Source organism: Halichoerus grypus, chromosome 1 (assembly GCF_964656455.1).
Source record: "Halichoerus grypus chromosome 1, mHalGry1.hap1.1, whole genome shotgun sequence".
NCBI classification, from domain to species: Eukaryota; Metazoa; Chordata; class Mammalia; order Carnivora; family Phocidae; genus Halichoerus; species Halichoerus grypus.
The window spans coordinates 114025056-114051832 of record NC_135712.1 but is presented as its reverse complement, the minus strand read 5'-3'; the positions used below and the strand labels follow the sequence as shown (position 1 = coordinate 114051832).

The following is a 26777-nucleotide window of genomic DNA, read 5'->3' as shown; positions in this document are numbered from 1 at the left end:
GGTCCTGACAACATGCTAATTTTTAACTGGTATGATGTTTAGACGGGTGCTGCCGATCTAGAGAGGAAGCTGGTGGTATTTGATTATATACTAAAGTACCTACTTCATTGAAATTCTTCCGCAGGTCCACAAAGGGACACTCATGACAGTGAAGAATTGAAGGCAACTGAGGTATCCATAACTGGAGCAATGGGTAAGCAAAATATGATAGGTAACCTGCTGTGGAAGAGCATACAGCTCTTAGAAATAATTTATTCGATGTACACACATTAACCTGTATAGGTAGTGGCAAAAGTGTTTATTAAAAAAAAATAGAACAGAACAAAGTTTACTCAGTTGTAGGGATCTACTGATAATTGCTTTTCTCTTCTCAATGATTTTAGACCTTGGCTCTCTGTCACATTTTCTAATACTACTTCTATCTCATATCTTGAAAAATAAAATATACACGTAAACGATCCCAACAATGCCATGCCCTTTTATCTTCCTCCAGTGATCTTGGTTCCTATTCTACCTCAATCTACCTTAAAAAAAGATATATCTTCTATGGGTATATCTTAGATAGTTTTGTTACTAGTAAATGCAGTCCTTCCATAATATCAAATTCATGTATCCGATCCTCTACTTCTGGCTCATTCTCTCTGGTACTTCCGCTGAAACAAACTTTCGATGCACCAATGCCTTCAATCCTACCCATCATTGGCTCCCTTTGATGTCTTCATTCTCTTTTTCACTCAGCCTAAATTCCATGGAAAATTGTTATAATTACATCCCTGAATATACACATTTCTTATTTCATAGTACTCACTTAGCCAAAAAAGAAAAAAAAAAAATCCTGGTTAAGTACAACTCTTCTACTCTAGGCCTGTACCTAAACACACACAAAGCACACAAAACAATGCTTATTAGTTTCACTTTTATATTTATGATCTCAAAATCAAGTGGCTCGCAATGTTGCTGGATTATCATTTCATTGACCCTCTTGGATGACTATTTCATATCTTCTCTCGAACGAGCATCAATACCTTCTATCCTATCCTATTCTCAGTTTATGATTATGCATCCAACTTCACTGAGAAAATGGGAGCAATCAGAAGATGATTTTCAAAAATTCCCACTACCATAGGTAACCACCTGCCAACAACACACATGCACATAGTCTGTCTTCCTCCATGTAGCCATACATGATTTATCCACACTGCTCCTTGTAAGCATGCACTGCATCTCAGCCTCTCTTGCAAACTCAAGGACACTTAACTAGTAATTTCCTCCTTTCTCTCTCTTATATCAAGTTTTCATTCTTCACAGTGTACAAACTGCCATGATGACTTCCATATTAAATTTTTCTCTTCTTGACCCACTCCTCTACCAGCCATAGCTCATTTCTTTGCTCCCCTTCCTAGCAAAACTCCTCAAAAAAATTTCTGTATTTGTAGCCTCTGATGTCTTACCTTCTATGTTCTCCCAATCCACTCCACTCAGGCTTTTGCCTTAACCATTCCACAAATAACTACCTTTGTTAAGGTTAAAGATAATTTCTATATTCTTAAACCCAGTCATTCATTTTTGGTTTTCCTTTTCTCCTTCTGCTTGACCTACTGGCAATGCTTGACACAGTTGATCATACCCTTCTCCTTTACACACTTTCTTCAAGGGGCTTTTAGCATTATATTTTTCTTTCTTTCTTTCTTTTTTTTTTTTTTTTACTAATCATTCCTCAGGTCTGTTTTGCTGGTGATACTTCCTGTTTCAAATGTCTATTTTGGAGCACTCCAAATCTGAATCCTTCATCATTTTTTCCCCATACATTCACTTCCTCGGTGATCATGTCTAATCTCATGGCTTTAAATCTTTTATAGATGTTGATTACTCCAAAATTTCTAGCTCACGCTCTCAAACTCAGGTTCAAACTGAACTCTTAATCTGCTTTACCCATCTAGTCCATGATAATCTTACCTCTCTAGTTAGGCCAAATCTTGTGGGTCATTCTTGAGTCCTCTCTTTATCTCATACCTTCTGTTTCATACAGGAAATCCTTTGACTCTTTCTTCAAAATATATCAAGAATCCAACCAGTTCTTACCAACACTGCTTCCATCTTAGTCCAGCCATGATAATCTTATGACTGGCTTATTGCAGTAGTCTCATAAATGGACCCTGTTTCTACCCTTGCCCCCTAGAATTAATCTCAATACAACAGCAAGAATGACCCTTTGAAAACATAAGATCAGATCACTCTTCTCCTCAGACCTTGGGATGAGCTAGACAGACCCTGTACCATTTGATCTCTATTGTCACATCTGATCCTCTTCCCCTTATTCACTCTATTTTAGTCACAGAGGCTTCCTTGCTATTCCTAGACGATACCTGGGATTCTTTTACTTTGGTTTTGCTCAAAACATTCCCTCTAACTAGAATATTCTTCTGCAAGATATTTGCAGGTTAATACCCTCATCTCATTTACATTTTTGCCCAAGTATCACTTTTTAAACAAAGTCTCTACTAATCACCGTATTTAATATTCCTACACAACCACTACCCCCCAGAAGTCCAGCAGTTTCTTTTCCTTTCTTGGCTTGAAAATTATAGATTCTATTTCTATTCTTTAAAGCCTAACTTTACATATTAAGCATGTATATATAATAAAGTATAAAGTTATTTTCTGTAATTGTGTATCTTAATAACATTTGGTCTTAGTTCTGTATATAAAATTTTCAGTGCTTAACCCTTTACCATAGCTTCACCATATCATGATGGGCGGCTACATGTGTCCTCATGTTGTGTTTTCAAAAAGGGCTCATGGGTTTGTGTTTTATGAATTCATGCATATTTGAAAATTTCTTTCTGTTGTCTTTACACTTGCTTGACAGATTGGCTGGGTATAACATTCATGAGTTATGTTTCATTTCCCCTTAAAACTTTGTAGACTCTGCTTCTATTGTTTTTTTAATATTTATGTAACCACATAATGTCTGAAGACAATAGGCATTTCCTGCTTCATAAATGCCTTGCTTTCCTTGTCTAGGTGACTGAAGAATTCTTTCTCTAGCCTCACAGTTCAAGAAGTTGACTATCACATGTTGGATGGTTGTTTTGTAACACTGCTTTGGGAAGCACTAATCTTTTGATCCTTACATTCATATATTCTTTTATGTAAGGAAAATTTCTTTTAAAAATATTTATTTTTCTGTTCCATTTGTTGTGGTCTCCACTTCAGATACAAGAATTCTCCTAGGTTTCTTCATTATCACCTGCTCTGCATCTATTACCTTCTTTCTAATTGTTTTAAGCACTTTGTTTTCTCTGCATTCACATTATTATCTCAAGAATCTGTTATCTTTCCTATTATTCATTTTGCTATGTAACTTCTTTTAATCTAGTTACCTGAGTTTCCTGTTAGTTTCAAATTATTTCTTAGTTCTGTAATGCTGTTTTTGCTCCCTCAATTTGGTCCTTAGCTCCGCGTTTTCATTTCATTAAGCTATTTTACCATTGTAAACTTAGTATATTGATATCTTGGATCTGTGTTTTCTTTAATTTTTTCTTTGGCAAAAGCAGTTAGAGATTTATCTTTATTTTCTTAGGTAACTTTTTCTTTTAAAGATGATTTTTTAAATTTCATTTCACTTACACCATCATTTCTTCCCCTCTTTCCACCAGTGTCTTCTTTCCTTTCTCCCTTTCTTTCATCCCTCTTTCTCTCTCTCCCCTGCTGTATTCCTTTTTTTCCCCCCTTTTAATAGCCTTTGCAGTGCTAACATGCTTCTTTCTTTCATCCATCTCTGTCAAGGCCTTCTGATTCCTTTGATACAGTGTGGATAAATCCTCCATGATTTTCCTTTCCAACCTGATATGAAATTCACAGAGATTCAGTTCAAGGTCTCAGTATTTTGTAATCTATTACTTTTATGTAGCATATGACCATGAAAGTCAAGAGGAGAATTCAACCTAGACTCTGTGATATCTTATTCAGAGGATTTGGTTTCTGGCTTCCTTTTTCCATTTTTATGAAATATTTTGTATCAAGTCTCATTGTTCTCAGTTGCTGTGTACCCTGTTTCTGTTCTGTGGTGGATAACCTTCCATCCCAAGTAAAGGGACCCTCCAGCCCTCCATCGCTTCTGAGATTATTAGGCAGGTTAGTTCTCTTGTCACTTCCTCCAGCAGCCTTTGCCATATGCTCCCCAAGCACTGGGACAGAAACACAGTTGGAAACCTGCTTTTGCCCGCAAGATTTCCAGAATGACTAGTGTACTGCCTGTGGGCATTAGAGTTTGAGGGATTGGGGCACTGCATGGTAAAGGTGATTAAGAGACTGCAATTAAGGTGTCTAGACCCATGGCCTTTGGTGCACCCATTTCACTAGGCTTCCTTCCCCTCTCCCAGACAATCTGCCTCGCTTTTTAATTCTTTGTCTTTGACTGCTTTGCCTCCCGGCTGGACACAACTCTGGGAAATAGAATTCATTTTATTTTTCCTTTAAACATCCTTCCTGCTGGGGAAATCTAAATGAAGAGTCTTAGATGTTTTTCTTGTTTCTTATGAGACTCTGATGTGGCAGGGAGAGGCTATGTATCTAGATCTTTTGTTTACATTTTTCCTAACCCACCTAAGCAGCTCTTCAATTTGTCCTTCAAATTGGGAGAAAATATTTTAAAATCATGGGATTCAAGGCACATAAAGAGATCTTAAAATCATGGTTTCCTAACCAGTAACTTAGGTAGTTTTCAATTTCTGTGTTATTTTTGATAGTAAGTACTGATAGTTACTTGGCAAGAAGAAAAGCAAGTTGAAAATAAAATGTTATGACTGAGTACATGCAACTAGTTACAAAGATATTCTCTGACTCTAAATTTCTTAGTGCCCTTATAACTGTATTTCTTTTGTACTTTTTTTTCCTGCTAAAGCCCACAACACAATGGAGAGATGTCAAAAATATTTATTTTAGTCTTTTGGGTCATTCAGAATTTAAGTCAACTAGTAATTTTTTATGCGAATTTTTAAAAGTCCTTTATAAACAATTTAACATATTTTGGCCAGTTAATCAGGAGCAGGAATTTTGTTTTACAGTTTCATGCTGTTATAAATTGAGATATTCTGTCCAATTTTTTTTATGAAGGAGCAAAGGGATGTTTCATTAAATTTCAAAGGCATGTCTTGTGTCTGACCATCAATGTGCTATTATTACACTTAATGTCTTGTTCCTCATGAGGGAAATCTTTTTCTTTTTTAATCCCCTGTCACTTTCCAAATCATCATTTTTGAGAATCTACCAATCAAAGGAAATTGTGATTCTTTGAGCCTCTCAGCTGTACTCTTTGTAACCATGGAAACCAAGCCAAACTGTTACCATGGTAACCTTCCTGAAGCCATGATTTCTCTCATTATCAGTTTTTCCTAAGATTAATAAATTCATTGGAAGTTTAACATGAATAATGCTGTATTTGTGTATAATTCAGGGCTTATTTTTAACTCTCATTTTAAATTATATATAACTGAATGTGTGGTTCATGATGGAGGAACAAGCACATTCAAGTGGCAATATTTTAAGCAATTGATTGAGTGTCTGAAGAGAATTAATTTGACCTTGATGCGGGGAATGTTTTCTCTTTAGTGGCATATACTTAGTAGCTTAAGGTGCATTTTCCCTCCCATACAACTTGGCTCTGCAGTATTGTATGCCTTGACATTATAAATGGTATTTTTGGTCTTCAATTTGTATAATCAACCTATGGATAAAACACAGAGGACATAGTTAAGGATAAATAACAGAAGGTAAATTATAGATATCTTGGGAACATAAAAGCAATTGTATGTTTATGTATATAATGTGTGGTGAAAGAAAGTGTGATTTGATTAAAGAGCTAATTTGACATTGTTAGTCAATTGCTACTGTTTAAATTGGTAATTCAGGAAACTAGCATAAACATATTTCAGAATAATTTTATAAATATTTCCAGATATTTATGATATTTAAATATTTGAATATTTTAAAATATCCAAATCCATCCAAAGGGGGAAAAATTAAATTGTTAAAAAGAAAAGGGGACCAGGATTGAAGGTTAGGATGTAAGACTCATCATTTTAAACTTTTATATGGTTTGATGTTTATGTTTTATATACTAACCATTATAAATAAACATCAAATCAAGATTTTTGTTGTTCTGTAGTTTAGAGTGGTGTTTTTCACAGTAAAAAGGAATGTCTAAGAATTTTTATTTCTCTCTAAATTAATACAAGCATAAGCATATGTGCTAGATTTTCTAGGAGAGTCCTATTCCTCATAAATACTTCATTCCAGATTGTCTCTTTGTTTCCTTTTCTTCTATGAGGGAGAGAGTATGGACTCATATAATCAGTGGAACTAAGGCCCTACATTTGGAGCATCAACATGTGGAAGGGCTAGCATGTACACTGCCTCTATGTGATTGAGGGTGGCACCCCTGGGAGTCTGGGTACCAATAGGAGACAGATGGAACCTTCAAAACAGAACAAGATCGAGAATCTTATTTACGAAGACATTTTTAAATTTGTGGCTGTGGGGACCAACGACGAATACCCTTCAGTTCACTAGTCAGCCCCCAACGACAAGTGTGTGACTTACAGTAGGGACCTAGAAGAAGACAGTCACGTGGGGTTGGTTGCCAGGAAAGGGATGAGACAGGGAGAGAGCTATTCTGACCTTACCCTCACTCGGCCTTCTCATCTCCTGGCTCTTCCCTGGCTAAACTCCAACAAGAAGCCAGAAGACACGAAAGCTCTGTTTTGTAGAACAAGTAAGTCAGTTTCTCTGGGCAGAAAACACGATAGGGATAAGTGGAGATGGGCAGAGAATGGATTTTTAGGGGCAAAAAGAAGATATCTCTCGTGTAACTCCCATCTTCAGACCTTTTGTGGTTTTGTTAGAACTGGGATTTTATTCTCATTTGTCAGGAAAATTGTTGTAATCAATATACAAATCTGCCATGTCTACAATGTGAATGGTCTCAGACATGGCAACGTTGTGTACTGCACCACCAGCCAGCTGATGAGTTCTTGCATTATGTTTGGGTAAAAATTTAGAATGAGGAACCTGACCAGACTCCATGCATGGTGTCTTTTATTTACAGTGTCACAATAATCAATTAAAGGGAGCTACTATGAATTCACATTTCATAGCATCACCAGGGGTCACATAGATGGAATCCAGAAAGTGGAGCTGTTTCATCAACATGGTGTAGGTTCCCAACCTCACCATTGGAAAATTCTTTCAAAGACCATTTTCTACAGAAAATTTATACCCCCTGGTTGGGGAAACACAACAAAATGATTCTTACTGTAGAAACAATGACCATACAGATTTCTTCTTTAAAAAAAAAAGTTGGGGGCGGGATGCCTGGGTGGCTCAGTTGGTTAAGCATCTACCTTTGGCTCAGGTCATGATCCCGGGGTCTTGGGATCGAGACCCATGTCATGTCGTTGGGCTTCCTGCTCAGTGTGGAGTCTGCTTCTCCCTCTTCCTCTCCCTCTGCAGCTCCCTCTGCTATTCCCCTGCTCTCTCGCTCTCTCTCTGTGTCAAATAAATAAATAAAATCTTTAAAAAAAATTGGGGGGTCATCACTAGGGTCCTGTTTCACTTGAAAAAGGGAATATTTGAAGGGAGAAAAAGGGAAGAAAGGAAATTCACATGCCTTTAACATCTTTTGCATTAGATTTTGTGTGACGGAATTAAATCTATATATTTAACTTAATTTAGTTAATCACAGCAAATTGATAAGGCAAGGAATTTTTTTTCCTTTATTTTAAAACTGCTGTGTGTGTTTTCTACAAAATTTGGTTCCAATCTTATTCTATGATTGCTGTTCAGTTGAGGGCGATTAGGAGGCATAACCTACGTGAAGCTAGGAGAGGAGAGGAATGTGAGAAGGTAATAGACTACCTAGATCAGTGCATTTCAAAATCTGTCTTGGGAAATCCTCATGTTCTAAGAACAGGCCTCTGAGATTTCTGATGTGTGAGGGGCAGGGCAGGATTTGGGGGCGCGAGTGAGGCCCGCAGGGAAGACTTCAGATTCCTTTTTTTCCTCAAACAGAGACTTTTGGTGTGATCTGCTTTCAAAATTTTCTTTAAAAAAAAAACTGGCCTAGAAATTCTAAAAATTGTCTGATCAGCTTTTTAATATTCACTCAAAATAACCTCTAATATGTTAGCGGCATAAACATTTCAGACTACATTAGTTAGGTAGAAATGAAGCAATAATCAGCTTGCTAGTCACATAAAAAGCAGTATTGCTTATTTTGCTGCACAAAGGTTCATTAACTCATTTTAAGCCAGACACTTCATTAAACAAACATGTGATCGGATACAAGCAGTTCTTTCAGAAAGTGAAAGCGAGAAACCCGGAGTAGAATGTGACCTCCCTGGGTAAAGATTCTTGTCATGTTCTTTCTTAAAACCTGGCATTTGTCTATTCTTTTGGGGCTCTCTTTTTGATTGCAGTCTTACATTTATCAAGAGAACAGCTTTGAGGAATTTGTTGAATTAATAAGCAACGATAATCTGTCCATTTATTGTATGAGTTCTGCATTTTGATGGCAATGCTGAGTCTAGAAGGGGTCTGTAATTTTGCCCAGGCATGTGAAGGTGTGCATTCTGCTTACTCAGTTACAGAGACAGCCTTAAGTGACCCTGCCACCAAGACATCTTGAAAGAGTGAGGGAAAAAGAATTTGAAATAGATTTTTTCTCATATGATCATCTTTATTACATGCGTTTTTTTAATTGAAATATAATTGACATATAACATATATAAGCTTCAAATGTACAAAGTGTTGGTTTAGTACATTTATGGATTGCAGTATGATTACCACCAAAGCTTTAAGGTAACATCCCTATTATGTCCCATAATTATTTCTTCTTTGTGGTGGGGACCATTAAGATCTAATCTCTTAGCAACTTTGAAGATGGTGCTACTGTGTATTGTTCACTGTGATGTACCACTGTGCATTCGCTGTCCAGGCTTACTTATCTACCAGCTCCACGTTTGTACCTTTAAACAGCATCTGCTCAATTCTCTCACCCCCTAGCCTTTGGTAACCACCATCCTACTTTGTTTTTATGAGTTCAACTTTTTCAGATTCCACATATAAGTGAAATCATACAGTATTCGTCTTCCTCTGACTTATTTCCCTTAATGTAATGGCCTCAAGGTCCATCCAGTTTGTCCCAAATGGCAGGATTTTCAGTTTTAATTTTTGTTTATAAGTAAAATGGGTTTACCAAAGTAGGAGACTATAGGGGCTCTCACAGAAGAGGCTCCCCCTTTTGTTAGGGTGAGAGTTTTTAGTTTTAAAAATTGTTATGTTTAGCAAAAAAAAGGGGGGGCAGATAACACAAGTTTTCACCTAATTTATTCTCTGGCTGATTTAATCCATTTATATTTGCATACATTAGCATACAAGAGAACTCACTGAATGAAACCAATTATTTAAGTTGAGGCAAACAATAATGGCAAGGAAAGAATGGGGGAAATTATAATAGATTTTAACTATAAGTATTTATAAAAGGTAAGGAAATTGAAGTAAGGGCTTATATGTTATCTCTGTTTAATTTTTCCCCTCATATTTTATATTCTTTATAACCAGGAAGAATCTGAGAACTGTTACATTGGCCTAAGTTGCTTTTCAGAAGGCTAAAGTAAAAAAAAAAAAAAAAAAAGAAAAGAAAGCGAATGCTCAGAGTTGTAAGGGGTCTCCAGGGTTTAGGTGCTTCATCTCCTTACCCTCAGGCATATTTTCACAAGTAATTTGGACAGATAAACCTAGAGGAAAGGTGATTCCACAAACCATTTCTAGTAATTCATTGTAATGTTTAATTGACCTGCCCTTACCAGCAGGAAATTCTTATATCTGTGTGAAATGCTTTGTGCAAGCACTTAAATATCACATGAAAGAAAATCTGAAGCAGAATTTATTCCATTTATGTCTGGGTCAGTTACAACCAGAACCTTTGTCTCCTTCATTTGAATAGAAGCTTCCTGAAATATGTCAATATTTGCCTTCTCCACTTCCTCCCCTACCCACTATCACCATTCTCTACTTAGACAAGGGCAACCTGGCTTCTGCTTCCTAATTCAAAGACCATCACTTCTCTGAAGTAACTGTTTCCAAGGTAACACATGGCCCTTTGGTTTCCAAACCTAAAAATGCTTTGAAATTTACTCGTTTGACCTCTCTTGGCACTTGACTGGGTCGACAACTCCCTTGTCTCAAAACACTTTCCTCCTTTGACTTAATGGACTTTATGTCCTCCTGGTTTCGCTTTTACATTTCTGGGGATTTTCTGTATTTACCTATCTTTTAATTTTAGTGTTACCTATGCCCCATCCCATCCTTGATCTCTCTCTCTCTTTTTTTTTTTCTCACCCTATATTTTCTCCCTGAACAATTTTATCCACATGCTGGTTTTAGTCTCTATCAACTCCAAATCCATATTAGTTCATATCTTTCTTCTGGTCTTTAGATTTATATAACAAATTTTATAAAAGTATATTGATTAGTCAAAAAGCTCTGATGTTCCGTAAATTGTACACACACACACTGTCATCACCACCTCAATGAAAAAAATCATATTTTCAACACAAAATCTCCATTATGTGCCATTCTATTGGCCAGTCTTAATGCTGGACATAAGACTTAGAATCAAGTAAACTACACACATGGCCTCCAGGAGCTTAGGTCCAGAGACCCTGAGCTCTCTCTTGGGTTTTCCTCTTACGGGCTGCTGTGCCATCTTGTCCTTCCCCATCATGGCTCATACCACATTGTGCCATATCTGCCTGTTTCCTCGTGTACATCTCTCACATATAGTGACAAAAGGACAGGAACTCCTTCTGTCCTGTTTATGTCTCTTTCTAACTTAATATAGATTTGTTGACTTAAATGAATGCATTTTCCCAAGTGCCATATATCTACCTAAGTATATAAATTTGACATAAAAAGAAAATTCTTATTTGCCTTCCAGAGTTTCCATTTTTGTACTTGTGTAATTATTTTTTTAGCAGGTCAAGAGCATTCTATTTATTTTTTTTTTACCAACCTTAAAAATATAACAGTCAGTTATTTTACTAGCAAAAGGAGTTTACTTAGGAACAACAGAAGAATTGCAATTGGGAACAAGCAAGCTACGACAAACCATAGTCAAGTCCGAAGAGACAAAGAGATGGACAGGTTTTATTACATTTTAGGAGGAAAGGGGGAGGGTTATTTTGAACAAAAATTCACTGGAGAAGAACAAGAGTTTGAGGTTGTGGAGGTTTCTTGTTGGCTGTAAGCGGTGGTTAATGCGTTGTTGATGGAGCTGGGAGAGATCTTTCTTCTTTTCTTAAAAGCAGGAGATAAAATTACTGTGTGGAAAGTGTCCTTCCTTGTCAAGATAAGGATTATCTTCCCTCTTGCTGGTTATGCAGGGTGTAACTAATGGTCTGTGTGTAAGAACGCCCCCTTCAGGGCTTCTCTGCTCCATTTTATTTATTTATTTATTTATTTATTTATTTATTTATTTATTTATATTTTATTATGTTATGTTAATCACCATACATTACATCATTATTCCTTTACTCATTTTCCCACTTTCAAAGTATGCATTGATATTTATGAACAAAATAGACTCATGTAAAACACAGATGACTTTTAGTGAATGTATGGCTTCTGGGACCAAAGAAATGCATTTATAGAAATATAACCTCAGATGTTAAAGGACTACCAACTTAAGAAATCATCTAGAATTTATTTTTTTGTACCATTCCAGCTAGGTTATGAAAGAAGTCACAATTTTGTTGAATCTGTAAAAAATTCTTACCATGTTATTTTTATCGGGTCTGTTTTCGTAATGGAAAAAAACTCCTTTACTGATATTAGCCTATGAATTACAGTGAAAAATTTTGATCATAATTTCTAAGATTTTTACTTGTGTTAAGGCAACTGTATTCTGTAAAGTCTTTGACATTGTATACAAATGTTGGTATATGTACATAACTTAATTATATGGGGTAGGCTCTGTAGCTTTTGTCAGATTCTCAGAGAGATCTGTTTTTCCCAAAATGTTAAGAACCGCAATGACATACTCTTTGTTCTATATTATATCTGGAGATTATTAGTAAAAGAGAAGAATTTCTCAGAGAAAATGTCAAATGAATACCGTAAGCCAAAAAAACCCATCTTTTTGTTTTTGAAATTTACACTACACAGAAATGCAAGCTCTCTTGACGCTGACCCTACAAGGGCATTTCTATTTGTATCTGAATAGATTCATTTCCAAAATTGGAGAGGAGCCCATCTTCCATTACCATGTAGCCCACAACATGCTTGAGATTGCTAATTAGGGTGCAAATTGTGGTGGTATTTCTGGTGACCTGGACATGTGTTCAATAGAAACAGAAATGAGCCCCTCAACTCATTTCACATAGGCCAGAAAACATCTGCCAGATGGTTATAGCTTTCAGTAACTATTAAACTAGATCACATTTGAACAAATGACTTAGATATATAGTGTTTGAAAGCTTATTCTGAATTTTCTAACATATCCATGGAGATTAGTCTTAATGAAAAACTACATTAATTTATCTCATGTATTGTGACTAGCCAAAATGGATAATTCCCTCTCACTTTTGCCAAAGTCAGCCCCAAAATGCCTTTATCCACCTTCATATAATGTTAACAAAACATCTGGGAGATTTATTGAGATAAGGATATCTATTAGGACATCAAAATTAATTTCAATTCCCTGAGGTATCTTATTTTAATTAACAAAACCATGATCCTGTTCTATTAATTAGTATGTGGAAGGAATAAGTTTGAGATGAATTTAATTCTAGTAAAGCATTTATCTTCTAAAATAATAAGAAGAGCATTAACCATCTCAATCTAATTTGTTTTATATTTTTAATAACAGTCTTGAAATTCTATCCAGAAGAATAATATAACTGATAATTCATTATTTTCAATTTAAAGCTCCATTTTGGGTGTGCGTATTTCTTACAAGCCTCATTATTAGTGGTACCATAGTTCTAACGTTGTATCATTTAAAGATTATTAATGTGAGCACAAGTTCATTTAATAGGTTATATTATTAAACTCTCTGTTGAGTGTAAACCTCACATTTATTTCACTCCTACTGTTTTTCCTCACTAACTTATGAAAGTGTCTGAATATGCCAAGTACAACTAGGAACAAAACACATAGAATTTGTAAATAACTCCCTGTTCTGCCCAAACATATAATTTCTGTGTAATCATATATTTTACTCTAGATTCCTATTATTGATATACCCTTGTATTTTAAATACAGCTAAAACATTTTAGGCAAAATTAAATTAACAGATTAGATTAATAGTACATCTAGTACCATATTAAGATTACTACTATAATGGAGCATGCTGAACAATTTTAAACTTTGTCTCATGTCAAGCCACAAATGATGGCTTCAGGTGGTATAAGATTAGGGGAACTGGATTGTAAAACCCTAAATGGCATCCTTCTGAAACTCCTCATAGAACTTTTTTACTTACGTATCTGTTTTGTTGCAAACAGGCTTGTATTTGAAGGCATCCTAGAATGGTTTTCAAATAGAACACTGAAAAATAGAGTGTATGTACTTAATATCAGAATACAAGAAAAAAACCCCAATATTTTGTATATGGTTGCTGTTTTTCAATCTTTCATACTTAAAACCTAAACCATAAAGAATCAGATAATAAATATTTTAGGCTTTGTGGGCCAAGAGGCAAAATTGAGAATCTTATGGAAGTCAGTATACAGCAAGGGAGGAAACAGAATTACACAAAGTTTATTGATGACATTCAAAACATAATAATTGAAGACAATTTTTGACAATAAAAGTCTACTAATGAGAATGGAATTCTTCTTTAGAAATAATACTTTGCTTAATTGGGATTCAAATTAGTGTTTCCTATCATCAAAATTAATTGCAAGTGTTTATATGTCAATGCTGATCCGTAATGAGATATTATGTATTTCATCTTTGAAAATGTCTTTTCACAGAGATAGGTCTGCCAAGTATTGATATTAACCCATGAACATATGGAGGACACTTACAGAATCCTGTTAGATTCTTCTCTAGATATTTGCCTCTTAGCATGTCATTGCATTTGATTATTCATTTCCAGTTGAAGGTTGGGGGGAAGCTCCTCACTTACGCAGCTAAATGAACTTTGAGATATGGAAATTTCCTTTGAACTTGGACTATTGGAACTTCATTTGAGCTTGAAATGTATATCTTCTGCAAAACTGTGGTAATGAAGGTATTTATTTTTATCTTAACTTCTGGCAATCTATGAAGTATATAAAGCAGCTTGGCATTACTTGTGATTCAAACAATATTAGTTGTCATCAAAATGACTTTCCTGCAGTGTAAGTTCTGCATGTAAGTACTGTTATTAGTACTTATAATTTTGCCTTGTAATTTTAGGTCACATTAATGAAATATTATCAAGTCTATAGCAAAAAGTTATTTCCAGCTCCATTCAGCATTCAAACATAGTGGTTGAGGGTGGTTCTTCTTTTTCTTAAAGATTTTATTTACTTCTTTAATTTAGAGAGGGAGAGAGCATGCAAGCTCACACAAGCAGAGGGAGGGCAGAAGGGGAGGGAGAGGGACAAGTAGACTCCACATTGAGCACAGATTGGTCAGGGGGTTCAATTTCTGGACCCTGAGATCATGACCTGAGCTAGAATCAATAGTCGGATGCTTAACCCACTGAGCTATCCAGGCACCCTGAGGGTGGTTCTTCTTGATCATAAAAGTTTTAATCTTGGCTCTAAGCTCAAGAAAATCATAAGAAAATGTCACTGCCAAGCTATATAATTGCCTTGTGGTAGAGCAAGTCAGGGTAGTCAGTTTCTATTTTTGGCACACATTCACAGAATTGATGATGATCACATTCATGAAAGCCAGTGAAGATCAGTGTTGACACTGCTCTTAGTGGCTTACCTAATATAAAGTTATTTATTCTTTATGTACTTATTCACAGTGTCAATGTGTTGGTTTGGGTATACACCAGCGTGGGATTAGATGTGCAAAAATGTCCTGGAGAAAACCTGAGAGGCACAAATAAGAAGGGGCTAGAGAAGGTGGGGAGAGCCTTCAGACTCTAATGCAGTTCTGACTCCTGTCAGGGAGGAAAGGAATGAAGGGAAGTTTTACACTGCAGTTTGAAGAAAGTTTCAGTTAACCAGTCAGGACTATTTGAGCCAATCTCACCCATCAGAGGAGTCCCTTCTGTGTTCCGTCTTTGGCTGGAAGCATCCTGCCACCGTCCACCACTGGTTCCACACAGATTTACTTCTTCATACTTATTTGGGGAGAATCTCCTCCATGGTTCCCCTGGGTCTGTCTTCCTGAGGGGAAACTTGAAAGAGTGAAATTTGATAAACTATAGCCCCAGACACTGCAGTTGATCTTAGGCTGCAACTGGTACTTACTCACCCCTTTCCTCCTACACAATCCATTCTAAATCTCCCTGCCCTCCCCTATCACCTTAGCATATTTTGATTACTTATGTGGTGGTGTGATCCAAACCTTCATTCCTGAGAGTTTAAATGCTGAATGATCATACCTTCCTCAGGCCTGAGTTGCTGCATATATCTGGTCAATGGGGTAAGGGAGTACCAGGAAGTGCCCAACTGGAAAACTTGGGTTTCACATGTGTTCTTCTCTTCCCCACTGTGTAAAAGCAGCCCTACCTTCTCTTGCCACTCAGAGTCACTTACCCTGTTAGTACAGTAGCTCCCGTTCTTGTCTGCTGGTCCCCAGACATAAGGGGTTCTGGTGAACAAGGTGTCTTGGTGGCAGCTGTAACTTATGATATAATGGTATTCTTGCCATGTCCATTGGTAAGAATATATTAGTTTTTGGGTTTCAGGACCTCCACTCCTGCACAGACCAATTGTAGGGATGGAAAGCACAAAATTCCCATTGGATCACTGGAAGTAAGAATACATAGGGTGACTCTTGTTTTGCCTTTTGGTTCTTGAGTCTATATTTATTATTGGAAACACAATGCCATGTTGAGACCTCTGATTTAATGCATATAAAAGGATGGTATTCCATCCTTTCAGAGAATTGCCTCTGAACTGGTACTGAAGTTAAACTTTTAAAACTGTTCCAGCATTCTGTGAGGTTGGCTGCTTCTAGATGGTTTGGTACATGATATGATTATTGGATTCCATGGTACTTGGCTCATCCCATATCTCTTTCACTGCAAAGTAGGTCCCCTGGTCTGATGTCATGCCATATGAAATCCATAAATCCACAATATTGGTGCTTACTGAAACCATGCAGGTAAGAATGGCAAACTCATACCCAGAACAGGCATCTATCTCTCTAAGAGGGGTGGACTGCTGGCCTTCCCAGCATGGAAGGACCAATTTAGTCAATATGCCTCCAAGTGGTCCATTGGTCTCTTCACGTAGGAGAGTTGTATTGTTGTCAAGAACTGTGAAGAATCTATTTGAAAGTTAAATTAGCCTCCCATAGTTTCATAGATTTTTTTTTTTAAGATTTTTTTTTTAAAGATTTTATTTGTTTGGAAGAGAGAGCACAAGCAGGGGGGAGCAGCAGGCAGAGGGAAAGTGAGAAACAGGCTCCCCACTGAACAAGGAGCCCGATGCGGGGCTCCATCCCAGGACTCTTGGATCATGACCTGAGCCGAAGGTAGATGCTTAACCAACTGAGCCACCCAGGCGCCCCATAGTTTCATAGATTTTGGCAGAAGACATGAGACTCTTAGATTAGGGACAATGGACAGTTTAATATGTACAGCAGTGGCAGTAGTCAGAGTATCATCATTTTTGTGTTGGCTTCCCCAGTCCTAATTCCAAAAGGGGTTTGAAAGAAGAAGAATACACAGGCAGTGAGTTGAACTACAGGACAGAAACCCCAAACTTAGGGATCTGCGTTTTAGAGGATAGGTTTTAGAGTGATTCATTGGCACCTAGCATATGGTCAGGACTCAAAATAGAGACTATTAGTAGTAGTAGTATAAAGGTTTATTTCATATACCAGGGATCCCAGTAAGATTTATTATTTGTTCCTAGAATATTAAAATGTAGTTGTTACATTTTTTTGCAGAAAGTGAATTTGCACATTATCACAAGATAAAAGAAGGCAAACACAAAAAACAAACCAAAAAGGAAACAAAACATCCTCTATAGATTATTCTTTATTATTCTAGATTATTCAAGATTAAGCCACTTGAATAAAAAAAAAAAAAAAAGAAAGAAAAGAACCTGAGTTTTTGCCTGGAAACAGTACATATTTTCTTTTAAAATATGTTAGAGCTTTTATGAAGTTTAGTATTTGGTAACTGATGGTAAATCTGGCATTTACTATGACAGAGAATCTATATTTATTGATAATTTTACCTCAGATGTTACAATGTAAATCCATACAACTGCACAATGAAGATGACTATGTAAGTCTAAAAAGAACTTCTGAGGTAAAAAGCAGTATCACTATTTAATTATGTAAGTTATAATTGCATTATTAGTTCTAATGTGTGGTACCATAGAAGAGCAAATGACATGGTTTCAAAAAAGCTTTACAGATTCTGAAAAAGTTAAACAACCTTCACGATTCTCATTGACCATAAAACTGTTTCAGATTTCAGCCTTTGTTTATGTATAGAACTTATCTGCATTTTTCTTAAATAACTTATAATCTGTATGGGATTTTTAAATATACTCTAAATATGGTAAGTAAATATAAGCACTGGAACCAGGCAATATAATATCAACATTTTATTCTTGGAAACCTATTTTGAAGTATCTTGCAAAATTTAGTTTGCTGTATCAATCTGCTCCCCTAGGAAATCATCTCAAATTGTAGGCTTCAGGGTAAGCAAAGGCCATACTTCATAAATAGAAATGATTTTCCTAACAGAGCACTGCTTTTGCAATTCATGCAATAGTCATCTTCCTGGGCCCCTCTTCTTCAATTCACGCAGTCCTAGGTAAAACAAAACCCATTTCACATCAGTCCTCTGTTTGAAACTTTTCATTGGCTTATGGACACCCTTAAAAAAAAAAACTCCAAAATTATTACAAAGGCCTGCAAAGTTCTGTTTCTTGCCAGAGTATCCTCTAAAACCCAGCTACTATTTGTGATGGAAAAAATAATGGCTGGAAATAACCAAATATCTATCAATCAGAAATTGGTATATTCACATAATGGAATACTATGGAGCTGTAGAATCTCTGTCCCTCTCTCTCTCTCTCTGCATGTGTACATGTGTGTAATATCTATGCATATATCATGTATATCACATAATGTGATATATAAATGTATGTGTACATCTATAGGTATATTCATCTATCTATTTAGGATGTAGCAGGGCAGAAGGGATAGGATGGCGACTAGACTTCACTGAATATACTTTGTTCTATAGATCTGACTTTTCTACTACTTATATTATTTCAATAACTATAAAGCTAACATAAATTGAAAAATTCAATCCCTAAAAAGTCAAATTCAAAATGCAATAAATGAATCTGTGTATTTTTTGGTGGCGTAACCACAGAATATAAAGGTCATTCTTTCCTGATGATTTAGACTCTCCTTCAGCTTCTATAGCCTAGAATAGTTCAAAGTTTTCTACTGGATCCTTTCGAAATCAATTCATGTCCCACCACCTGGGGATCTCCTTGGGTCAGTGTGGCCTATAGGAACACACATGCGCTTGCTCACACTCAAAGTTCATATGCTCAGATGACTCCTGCTTGTTTTCTTACTTTCACTGATCTCCAGTTGAGAGCTAAGTACTGGCTCCAGGGCTGGGTGAACTCCAAAGCAAGTTCTCCAGGTGGTTGGGGTGAATCCCTCCCACTTGTTTTGTGGGTAAGAAACATATTTTTCCCCTCCTCACAGGGCTGGGAGATTGCATGGTCTTTTGACCATTCTCTCCAAAAATCTATTCTTTCCCAGTCATTCTTGAATGTTCTCACCGCCTCTTATATACCGTATGGGTGTTGGGCTAAGGTGCCCGACTATTTTGGGGATGTCACTTAGCAAGTTCAGCATAGTTTCTCTGATCCCTATCTTAAACACAGGCAGAATTATCTTCTTTTTTTGGCAGCTTTGGAGCTTCAACTGAAAGTAAAAGTTTCGGTAATATAGGCATAATACTTGAATGGCTCTGGACAAATTTCTGTAACAGTCACTGAGACTAGACCACAGAACTTTGACAAACAACTGGACTACCAGCTTTGGGCTACTCAGCTACCTTTAAGAATAAATACCTAATAGTAAGACTGATGAATCACAGACCTGTACCTCTGAAACAAATAATACATTATATGTCAAAAAAAAAAGAAGAAGATAGTAGGAAGGGAAAAATGGAGGGGGGGAAATCGGAGGGGGAGACGAACCATGAGACACTATGGACTCTGAGAAACAAACTGGGGGTTCTAGAGGGGAGGGGGGTTGGGGGGGTGGCTTAGCTTGGTGATGGGTATTAAAGAGGGCACGTACTGAATGGAGCACTGGGTGTTATACGCAAACAATGAATCATGGAACACTACATCAAAAACTAATGATGTAATGTATGGTGATTAACATAACATAATAAGATAAAATTTAAAAAAAAAGAAAAAAAAGAATAAATACCTAATAGAGTACTTAATGCTGCTTGGTGATAAAGACATATGTTCTTTTTGCAGAGTATCAGTGAAAGATAAATATAAATTTTATCAGAATGGCATGAAGAATTTACTCCTTGCTTGTGAAGTTCCCACACACCCTAGAGTCAAGAAAATAGGAAGAGATGGAAAATGCCTGATCTTGAATTAAACTGTTATGGGAAATAAATAGATAATTTCTATAATGTTAACAAAAAGTCAAGAAAGAGATGTAAAAACATGCAAATTAAAGATACAAGTAAATTACCAAAAAGAAAAAATGGAGGTAAAAAATTGGAATTGATTCTCCCTGGGGATTAAGAAATGGTACTAGAAGAGTTCTTTGATAATACAGAGAAGAAAGTAATTTAACTGGTAGTATAGGTTTCCTCCTCTCTTTCTAATAATCTGTATAGTTTTTTTTTCCTATTGTGAAATGCTAAACATTAACATCATCTTACCCTTAAATTTACATAATGAAATAAACTTAAAACAATTGGGAAAAATAAATTAGTCTATGAATTTGCTCTAAGTATAATCATGATTGTGTAAGAGGCAAATATTTGGATTAGAAATTCTAGTTAACTATTTATGAGCAAATATTATATGAAGAAATAGTAGATGCAACGGAGGAATAAAAAGGAGCTAAAAAAATATGGCCAGTGCTCATTACATGCAAATGCCTGAACTAGCTGGACCCCAAATACTTTATGGTGCCCTACAAAACTCATGTTTACCACAAGTAGACTCTTTTTTTTTAGAGAGAGAGACCGAGAGAGCGAGCAAGTGAGTGCAAGCAGGGTGTAGGAATGGGGAGGAACAGAAGGAGAGGGATAGAGAGAACCGTAAGCAGACTCCACACCCAGTGCAAAGCCCAACACAGGGCTTGATCTCACGACCCCGAGATCATAACCTGAGCCAAAATCAAGAATCTGATGCTTATTCGACTGAGCCACCCAGGCAACCCCCAAGTAGACTCTATTATCTTCATATATCCTCTTAATGACTAACTTTGTTTGATATAATTTAGAGGGATGCACAATTAAGTTTAACTAGAAAGGATAATTAACATCTAAATTATTGGAAAAAACACTTGTATACAATAAATACATACATATGTGTATGTAGAGTAGAATTAAATATATTTGCTACTTTGAAAGTTGAATATTTCCTTCATGTCTACTCATCAAATTGGGTTCATGTTTTTCTCTTTCTACATTATAAAAGCATATGCTCAGGATTTGAAGGCAACTTTTTATTGAGAAGAAAATGCTTCAAAGGGGAATCCTTTTCTAAACAAAAACATATTAAAAGGTATTGACTCAGAATTGATGAGATGGTAGATATTGGGTAATTTAGGCTAGATGGCATATTTATTTAATGGGGGAGTTGAAATTTCAGTCAACCTCCCAACATCTGTGCATCCCTCACACTCAGTGTAGCTGCTATGCAGTTTATCCAATTGTCTAAATTCAAGACGTCCAAGGCAATTATGAAAATCCAGCTTCTCTTGTCAGTGTTCAAGAACTTGGGCATAAGCCAGCCAGTGCATTGCATTCCTTTGGTGACAGTGATTGGTTTAGGAACAGACATGTAACCTAAGTGGCCCAATGAATCCAATACGATGGAATTTTGTTGTGCTGTTAGGGCAGAGGTGTTTTTCTTCCTCTTGAGCTGGTCATGGACAAGGAAACCTTTGGTTTTGATGGGTAATGGTAACCATCTTAAAACCACAAGGTTAGAAGATGCCTTAGGTTGCAGCTGTTGATGGCAGAATGTAGAGACCAAAGCAGTTGATCCTTAATGACAGAACAGACAGATTATTCAGCCCTGGGCTGCTTGCCATGTAGACCAATAGATATCCTTTTTGTTTGGGCCATTATAAATTGACTTTTGGGGTCTCTTATTAGGGCCAAAGTTTGGTTCTCTGATAAGAAATAGCTGACACAGAAAACGTAGCTAATATTGTTTGCTTGCTTCTTCCTTTCTGCTTTTCATCATTTTCATATAATACATTGAAAAGAATATAATATAAATATATTCATAATTTAAAAATTAAGGGGGAACTTTCATAATAGAGCCACCTAGTGGTTAGAAGCATGTGTTATGGAGACAAAAATTATTACAGATTTTGAGATTTGAAATAACATTTAATAGAAAATTTTATTTTTAGAAGATATAAGTAATATAAAATACAAATTATAATTTGTATAATTAAAATTATTTTGAAGTACATATGTAATACTAGTAAATAATGACCAATAAGTACCAATGTTTATATGTGTGTGCTTCTCACTCTCAAATGAACAAAATTCCCTCTACAAATTTTTTTTGATCCTTTCCCCACCTTCTCCCTACAACAGATCACCATACAAAAACATAACCTTAGCTTCTTTACATCTTATTTATCCTGTATGTAGATTAGGGTTATTGATATTTCCACAGATCACTGATTTATGGAACAATGCTGGCCAGGCATCCTAAAATTCTTGGTGTGCCTGTGAATTAAAAGAAAATTACTAATAACACAAATTTTCTTCATGAACTAAGTTTGTTTTTAGGAATAGTTTGCAACATCTGTGGTAGCTAGAAAATATACTATTATTTCACAAATATAAATATTGGTCCCCTATTATGTTTGAATCACTGTACCATATTTGTTCCATCAGTTTTTTGGGGAGTACAGATTTTGGGATCATGATCATAAGTAGGCTCAGAGCACAAAAATTTTTTTTTAATTTATTTTTTTTATGATGTTATGTTAATCACCAGACATTACATCATTTGTTTTTGATGTAGTGTTCCATGATTCATTGTTTGCGTATAACACCCAGTGCTCCATTCAGTACGTGCCCTCTTTAATACCCATCACCAGGCTCAAAAATTTTTATAAATAATTCAGCATGTCTTCTTTTACTTTTGCTCTATAATTTCAACTACATGTGTGTGTATGTATATATATTACAAATATATATTTATATATGTGTATTTCACTGTGATGTTCACAATAGCCTAAATTACTTGATATGTGGCAAATCATAACTATTTTATGTCTAATGATTTCCTTGAAATGCATTACTACCCTCTTTAACCATTATTAACTTATTATACAAATTGTTATTTAGTCTTAATTATACTTATTTTTTATAGTCATTGTTTCCACTTCATGTTTGAGTGATAAAGCATATATGTTTTTAAGGTCAAAATGTCACTATTGGTCAGTTTTGGGAATGTGGTGGTTGGATTGTTCTTCTCACAGAAATGTTAATTTTGTAAAAAGACATTGCTATTTTTTTTTGCCTCTTTCTAATGACTCAGGGTACCCATCTGTGGGAGGATAGGGTCTCTACTCTCTGAGCACAGAATACAAGAATGTTAGTTAATTTCTAAGAGTATTGTATCTTTGATTTGGCTTATGTGTTAATAAATAGGGAAGTTACCACCCATTATCATCTCATAGATCAGTGTATGAACAACTAGTACATATATTTGGATACTTCAGAATATGGGTTGTTTAACTTCCATTGCATATAAAAGTTAAGTATGGGACTTGAAGGTATCTCCTTGGTAGAAAATTATATCACTTGCTTTTATCTTTATCACTGTATTTAATCAAATATTACCTCTTGGTTCTTTTAAATGTTGTGGACCTAATTGTTTAATTGTTAGTAATATCATAGACAATTGAAGATTCTCTTAGAAACCACTTTGGGCCCAGCTGTCAGGAGAACTGGAATGTCTTATTTCCCCACTCTAGGTGTTTCCACTAAAGCATAATCAGATTCCCTCCAACCCTAGGGCTATTTGCAGTTTGGATGCCAGGAACAGCTGCGGAGTCCAGAAGGCTTTTGTAGGATTCTCCCACCAGGGAGGGGTTTCGGGGAATAGTTGAGTTGGGGTATAGATTTGGAATAGATTAGGGAGATAGGGCTGCTCTAAAATAGTCTTCTATAATACATAACTGTTTCAAGGGGAAAAAAATCAACAAATCCTTCACACGTTGAAATTTAAGTTTAATAGAATATTTTACAAGTGAAATGAAGTAAGCATTGCATGTAAACCAGATTATATGTGGGAATTGACACACTCAACCACAAAATAAAATTAGTATCTCCATACTGAAATGGAGATAGTGGGTAGGATTTTAGATAATATTTCCTTTACTATAGAGACAGTAAAGTAGTACTATGAAAGTAATAAAGTGCTATAGAGGAAGTGGGCCTTTATTTACTCCCTATTTTAAGCACTTTCTTTAAATAAAGGGGGATTGCCACTGTCAAATTCTGGCTTATTTGCATTTATGTGGTGAAATGTTGCCATCATGTGGCCAGTCCATCTATCACATCTTTCTCTTTCCTCTGGGTTAGCCTGAATTTGGGGCTATTTTTATATGACGCTTGAATATTTGGAGGTAGGTATGGTGTCTGTTAGGTTCATTATTACAATGAAATGACAAATATTTAAGCATATTAATTTAAAACAGACATTATAATAAGTTTACTGTTATTCTCACGCGATGGGATTTTAATATGTATCTTCTGAAGCTCTTAGAAGTCCTCTTTTTGTGGGCAGATTATTCAAGTTATGAATCTTAAACTGTTTGGAAGTGCTCTCCTAAGAGTCCATTTCCCCATGTTTGTAGTTGCTCTGAATGTCACCACAAGTTACCAAAATGTCCATTTATTTGTATATAATTTGGCAACTATTTCTAATGCATATCCCATTTTAAACAATAGGGGGCATTATGATGTCATGGTTTTGGTTTTCTCTATGATGGCAAGTATTTTATTTCATAGTAAAAATCCTGGATTTTCTTCTTGATAAGAATACTTCTCTAAATCCAAAAGCATATTTGTTTTATTTGGACAGTACTGGCAATGAATATGAGCCTCATTATATATCCTTGGGGGACCTAATTTAAGAGAAACAACTATACCAATTTATCACTATTTCAGTAAATGCATACATTTCTAAATTGATATAAAAATCCAAACCAACTTATATTTAATCCAGATATAATAGTTTTAAAACAAAGTTTGCTTGCTTCCTTATTAAATTAAGAAATGTTGGCATTTTCAAGTGTTCCTAAATCAATCTGTTTCATTACGTATTATCATAAATGCAAACGTTTCTTTAGTTAAGATTTAAGTTTAAAAATCATGAAACTATGGGGGTGTCTGGGCAGTTCAGTCAGTTAAGCGTCTGCCTTCGGCTCAGGTCATGATCCTAGGACCCTGGGATTGAGCCCCGAGTCTGCTCTCTGCTCAGCAAGGAGTCTGCTTCTCCCTCTCCCTCTGCCCTTCTCTTCTGCTTATGCTCTCTCTCTTTCTCAAATAAATAAATAAAATATTTTTTAAAAAATTCATGAAACTATGTTCTTAGCATTACAGAAGTTTGGAATCTTTAGACAACTATGGTGAAAATTATTAAAACACAAATATTTTCAAAATTATTAATTTTATGAAGTTAATTAAGGAGTTCTTTAACTGTATAGCATTTGGGTATTTTTATCTTTTCAAGCTTTACATGGATTTAATTTTCAAGTAGGATATAGAGTAAACCAGGATTTAGTAGATTAAATATTTAAGCTTAAAACTGAAAGTTTTAGATGGAAGAAAACATATTTCTCAATGGGAAGCATCTCTTTCATGTTTCATGAAGCAGAGAGAAGGAAACTGAAGATAAGACAACTTCAAAGATCATTTCTGTCTCCATCCAAAATTGTGTAACAGTTGTCAATGCTTTTTTAAAGTTTTATTGAAATTATATATATGCATATATATGTGTATATATGTATATATATCTACACATACAAGTATTGCATTACTACATTCTCTTTATCTTTTTATAAAAACTTAAAACATTAAATAATAGTCTAATGTCAACTTTTAATTTGTTTTCCCAATCTGAGTCTGCTACATCAGATAAACGTAATCATCATTATGAATTTGTTGTATATACTGAATTTTTAATTATTCTGGTAAATGTCACTATGATACATTCATTTTTGCATATTTCTTGGCATTAGAACTCATATTCAACAAAATCTTTATAACTTTTTTTTTTTAATTACATGCTCATAGCTTGAATTTAGCCATTGTGGGAGTATTTACACCATGGAAATCAGCGAATTCAACAAATTTCTGCCCTGCAAAGAACCTGTCACCAGTACACCAATGAGTGTTTCTTACTTACCAGTTAACTATTGATTAGAATAGTATTCTTCTGCAGGGTTTTTCAACCCATTGCAGAATGTTTAGCATCCTTGGCCCCTGCCTATTAAACACCATGTAGAAAACCTTAGTCACAGAAACCACTAAAAATGCCCCCACATATTTCCAAATGTTCCCTAGAACATTTAACCCCTTGCAAATGACACCCACCCCTGCAGGGATGACTAAGCAATATGTGGCAGTAGGTAATGAAAACTCGCAGGCGGGGAAACTTAGACACAGAAACAATGTGACAAGTTAGGTTAAAAAAAATAAATTGGGACTGACCTATAAACAGATTTAAATTATAGTTTACATTGTTTCACTTTTCTGTCATCTTGTTGGTCTGCTTATTGGTAATACCAGAATGTGGAGAGACCAAAAACAAGAAAGCCAATAAGGAAGCTATAGTATATATCTGTTGTTTGCCAACAAATAGCATTTATTTTTCTTTTGATAACAGATCTTCAAGTGCCCTCCAGACTTCAGAGGTGTGGTGCACAATATGATGGTCATTAGCCACATACGGCATTGAACACTCAAACTGAGGTTAGTGCAAAGGAGGAAATGAATTTATAATTGAATTATGTTGGAAGTATAAAATATGTACTGAATTTTGAAAATGTACTCTAAATTTAAAAAAATAATGGAAAATATTTTAATAAGTTTTAGATTTTGATAAGATGGTGAAATAATGTTTTGGATATATTGGATTAAAGTATTTTATATCTTATAATTAATATATTAACTTCATCTATTTCTTTTTACTTTTTTAAATGTGCCTACTAGAAGATTTACAATTATATATGTAGTTTACATTATATTCCTATTAGACAGTGCTGCTCCAGAAAGAATCATCTATTTTTCATTGTGGGCCCATGCACTGGACATTTTTTTT

The 26777-nt window shown here is 35.4% G+C and overlaps 1 long non-coding RNA gene across 2 annotated transcripts in view; it reads left to right on the top strand.

Moving 5' to 3' along the window:
* Nucleotides 1-26777, top strand: part of LOC118548026 (uncharacterized) — a 258620-nt gene that overhangs the window by 2346 nt on the left and 229497 nt on the right. For both annotated transcript variants that reach the window (XR_013447076.1, XR_004923403.2), the window contains exon 2: nucleotides 26343-26428. This is a non-coding gene — a long non-coding RNA (uncharacterized LOC118548026). The remainder of the gene's footprint in view (nucleotides 1-26342; nucleotides 26429-26777) is intronic.